At 50.1% G+C, this 5,102-nt stretch overlaps 1 long non-coding RNA gene across 1 annotated transcript in view; it reads left to right on the plus strand.

Annotated features, from left to right (window-relative positions):
• The first annotated feature begins 2,787 nt into the window (after positions 1-2,787).
• LOC123968303 overlaps positions 2,788-5,102 on the plus strand; it is a 10,546-nt gene continuing 8,231 nt past the window's right edge. Inside the window, exon 1 of the long non-coding RNA XR_006824436.1 lies at positions 2,788-2,808. This is a non-coding gene — a long non-coding RNA (uncharacterized LOC123968303). The remainder of the gene's footprint in view (positions 2,809-5,102) is intronic.

Below are 5,102 nucleotides of genomic sequence, written 5' to 3' on the forward strand. Positions count from 1 at the left end.
AAGACCATTTTACACGCCTTCATCTCATCACGCCTGGATTACTGCAACAGCCTTTTCACTTGTTTAACCCAAAAATCTACTGATCGACTCCAGACTGTCCAGAACTCAGCTGCCAGGCTTTTAACCAGAACAAAGAAATATGACCACATTACCCCTGTTTTAGCTTCATTACACTGGCTCCCAGTATGTTTTAGAATTGACTTTAAAATTTTATTGATCACTTTTAAAGCTCTTCATGGCCTCTCGCCTTGTTATATTTCTGACCTTTTAGTCCCATATGCACCAGCACGTACCTTGAGATCCTCGGGCAGAGGTCTGCTGTCTGTTCCAGAGTCTCGACTGAAAACTAAAGGGGAAAGAGATCGCCGTCCACACCGTGAGGTCCTCACGGAGGTGCTTTATGTGGAGAGACATGTGGCCCTGCCACAGACCGCCTACCACTTGAGAGAGACAGGTCCCGCTCCCATCAGGGAGGCGTCTGTGAAGATCGAGATATGGGACGTGACCCTGCCCATGGGGAACCCCGACTGACAGAGGGGGGGGGGTCCCGCCAGAAGGCCAGATACGAACCCACAGAGAGAGGAACAGCTATCAGGTGCCGTCTCTGTCTCACCAGGTCAACATGCAAGGAGTAACCGAACGTCAGGAGGTTGTACTGGTACTGGACGCCCCAGAAGGAGAATCGCAGGAACTTCCTGTGTTTGGGGATGATGGGAACGTGAAAGTACGCGTTATTCAGGTCAATGGAGGTGAGCCAGTCTCCCTGACGCACACACTCCAGCACCTGCTTTACTGTCAACGAAAAGGTCTCTCCATAATCGCTTGTTGAACAGTGACAGATCATGGAAGGGCCTCACGCCCCCCATCTTCCTCCTGACCAGGAAGTAATGGGAGTAGAACCCCTTATTCCTGAAGCTCCGCCCAGGAGGGCAGCGTTTGGAGCCGAGGAGGAGAGCACAGTCTCCACAATCTGCAGCCTGCAGATCAGGCTGTCCATCCATCTGTGCATCGAGCAGGAAGCGAGCCACTCCGAGTAGCGCTCTGAAAGCGGTCGGACCTGCTGATGAGGCGCCCTGGTGGCCCTGAAGGGAAGCCACTTTGCTGCCCTTGCCGCAGAGGGCAGGGACAGGCAAGAGAGGAAATGGTCTGCCTGGCTGGAGCCAGGCTGCATGAAGGCCGCACGGCCAGCTGCAACCAGTCCACGCAGTGTGACGGCAGCCACTGACTTCGTAGAGACAGTGACAGCCACTGACTTCATAGAGACAGTGGCTTACCGAGGAGGAAATATTCTGCTTGTGGCATCGGAGCCGGACTGCATGAAATACTTTACTCTTATACTTTACTCGCACTTTACTGAGCATTCTACTAGAATCTGAGGGCCGGCTGAGCGAGCTCAAACAACTGGGTGTGTGTCCCACCCACTGAAACCAACCTTTTGTCTTGGTAATCCAGAGGGCGATCAAAAGCCCATAACAGAGAGTACTCCTGTTGCACTCTCAAACACAGGAAAGCACCGTTGGGCAAGTAAGAGTTTGCAGCAGTCAGGTAATACTTTACTCTATTTTCTTACTCTTGTGCTATCACCTTGCACTTTACTGAGCATTCTACTAGAATCTGAAGGTCGGCTGAGCGAGCTCAAACAACTGGGCGTGTGTCCCACCCACTGAAACCTATTACTGAAGCGTCAGCGTGAGCGTCGGCTCCATGTGTGAAGACCTCCTTGGGTAAAGACCAGCGAGTCTTCCTGTGCGAGTCCACCAAGCAAGGCCACCTACAAGAGCAGCTTCTTTCCTTTTCTTAAGCACTTCTACTCACCTAAAGCTGCCAGGTACAACTACACTCAGCCCATGTGCTACCATACTATTCCTCTTGTCTCCAGTGCATGCAAGAGGTATCGCACCATTAGGCACAGAAATAAGGCACTCCTCAAGCCTTTAAAACAGACAACACCCACAACTGTTTACTTCTCTGTTGGATCATGGACCTGCCAGTCTGCAGTCAACAAAGCTGACTTTATCACTACTTATGCTAACGCATTATCTCTTGGGCTACTGGCGCTCACTGAGACCTGGATCAAACCAGAAAACACTGCTACCCCCGCTGCACTGTCCAACAATTACTCTTTCACCCACACCCCCCGACCGTCTGGGAGGGGGGATGGGACTGGGCTCTTAATTTCCAACAAATGGAAATTTGCTCAACTGCTACCCCCGATCATGCTGTCTTGGTGTCTGCTCCGGTAAAGGTCTCTGTGATTGTCATCTACCGTCCACCGGGACAAGTGGGTAACTTTGTGGACGAGCCAGACACACTGCTGTCTTCAATCCTGTCCGAAGGTCCAGCGGTGGCTTTAAGTTTTTTTCAGAGAGAGACATGAGACAGAGGTAAAATGCAAGCACAAACGTGGCATTTATTGTCTTCCATATAGACAAGAGGAGACACCGACACCAACAAGCAACAAAACTTACACTGAAAGCAACTAGCTACGTTATATACACTCCCTCCTACAAGTAATTAAGTGGATAAAACTACTTAGGTGGGACCACCATCGTTTAGAATAATAAATATTTACCTAAAAACCCAACACCATAGAAAAATAGAGCACAAAGAATGCATATTTACATAAATACAAATTTCTATCAATAAATCAATAACACATACTCTCAAAATAATCACAAATCAGCATTGTTGATGCCTTTACTCCCCCCACCCTCAGCTTCATGGTTTGCTCCTGCAGCTCTTAAGCAGGTGCTCGGCCTACCACACTCCTTTGCCTCCACCCCCTGCTGAAGAGACAACCAGGAAGAGGTGAGTACTTACATCATTTGCTTCCTTTGTTTAAACTAATTTGATAACTAACTGGAATGGAGTAGAAGCACTCAATACTATTTCGGGGATCATCATCAGATCATGACTGTCCATTACTTGTCCTCGTTGACATGAACATTAACTTGGACAAATCAAACTCAACAGACTTCTGTCTCTTTTTTTTTTTTTTTAAACCTGTCCTGCCCAGCAGCCTGATATAGAGTATAATGAGACAATGAAAACAAGAAACAGTCACACACACTAAATAAGCAACACAACACAGCCACGAGAGCTGGAATAATAATTAATTTAAATAAGTAACTGAAAGAAAGACATCAGGAATAATTCTACCAGGGACAACCTAAGTTTGTTTGTGTCTGTGTGTGTGTGCGTGTGGGTGAATGTGTCTGTATGTGTTTGTGTGTACATGTGTGTGCGCATAAGCCTGTTAAAGAATGTAGTTGTTAGTGAGAGTGGGGCGCCACGACTGTAACAGGCAGGCAAGAACCCCGGTAGCCAATAGGGGTGGGAGAATGAAAAAAATCAAATAAAAAAAAACTAAAAAAAACAAAGACTCCCAGATGCACCGCGATGCAAACGCAGAAGACCCCAACCCAAATGCCAGTTGACAACGTAATGCCAACGGAACGCAAAAAGCGTAACCCGCGGAAGAGCAGCGCCCGGACCGAGTGCTCCCCCCCCACCCAGCACCCCACCGCCGCGCAGCAAACAACCAAAATGCCCAAATGCCACGCAATCATCAACACCAATGCACAAGTGACGAGCCCAACGCGCACACTGCGCGAGCACGGCGACACCCAATGCCCAGCAGCCCCCCGCGAATCCCGCGTGCGAGGTCGGGCAAACGGAACAACTGCCCGCACCCCCAACCCACCCCGTCAACCCCTTCTTCCCGGTCCCCCACCTCTCCAACAACCAGTCGCCAGACCCCTCAGAGAACCGAAATGCAATTATCAGGATGCACAGCATGCACACAGGACAGAGCCGCACACCAGCCCAGTCCAGGCCCGCACCCGATGCCCCCAACCCCCGACAAGCACGCAAGCCAATAATGACCTACAGATGAGCTAATCAACACTACCCCGCTACCAATCTAACTAGCGGCACACAACAGCCAAGTAATGCGCTGCACAGGAGAGATGCCAGCCGGTGCAAACCGCCCCCATCCCACCCGCAGCCAGAGAGACCACAGACCCCACCCACAGCTACACTGTGACCCACACTGCACGTTCACCACCGGACCGAAACCCACCACAAGCATCCCCCCCCACCAAACTCCACCGCCATGCCCGCCGCCCGCCGCCCGCCCCCTCCCCCCAACCCGGATCCACACACAGGACACACAGAGAGGCAGCCAAGCACCGAGCGCCACCACATCCGCACAGCGCGCGAGTCAAAATCACTACCCGTGCACCGATACCAACAACCGCGCGACACCCAAGCAGAGTGGCTACCCACCCCGCAGCAGCGGCACGCCGAATATAGGGCAAACACCGGTCCCCCCGTCAAGCCCGCGCCCTAGGCATCCCGAGCGCCGCACCACCGCCCACCCCCGCCAACACCATGCCATCAACCAACATTTAAAAAAAAAAAAATTAGAATAAGTCCCCCACGCCCGTACCGCAATGCATCTAAGAATCAACCCACCCCCAGACACACCTACCGGCCGTACGGGACCCTGACCAGCAAGGCAGTATACACCCACCCCCATTAAGTGATAAAGTTGATCAAGGGGGACCAGAGAGATTGGAATTTTGTCAATTTGTTTTTTTTACAGCAGACATTTTCTCCATGCTAATGTGATCTATAAGGTGATTCCGATATTGGGTGATACTTATATTCTTTTTGGCCTTCCAGTTCATGAGGATAGTTTTCTTGGCGATGCATAAGGCAGTGAGAAGCATGTATGATGTGTCAACCTCTATACTAATGTCACTTAGGTCCCCCAGCACGCAGAGTGATGGGGAAACTGGGACGGGGTATCTTAGCCATATCGATAGGTCTTCACATATCTTCTGCCAGAACTTTTGAACAGGTGTACATTGCCACATAGCATGCATGTAACTATCAGATATGTTACCTGAGCAGTTCCGGCAGATGTTTGACTGCATAAGACCCATTCTGAACATCCTTTGTCCAGTATAGTGTGTTCTATGGAGAGTTTTATACTGTATAAGTTGTAGATTGGGATTTGTAGTCATTCTAAAGGTATTTAAACATATCTGCATCCAAAAGTTTTGGTCTGGACTAATGGATAGATCTGTCTCCCACTT

Source organism: Micropterus dolomieu, linkage group LG03, assembly GCF_021292245.1.
Source record: "Micropterus dolomieu isolate WLL.071019.BEF.003 ecotype Adirondacks linkage group LG03, ASM2129224v1, whole genome shotgun sequence".
NCBI classification, from domain to species: Eukaryota; Metazoa; Chordata; class Actinopteri; order Centrarchiformes; family Centrarchidae; genus Micropterus; species Micropterus dolomieu.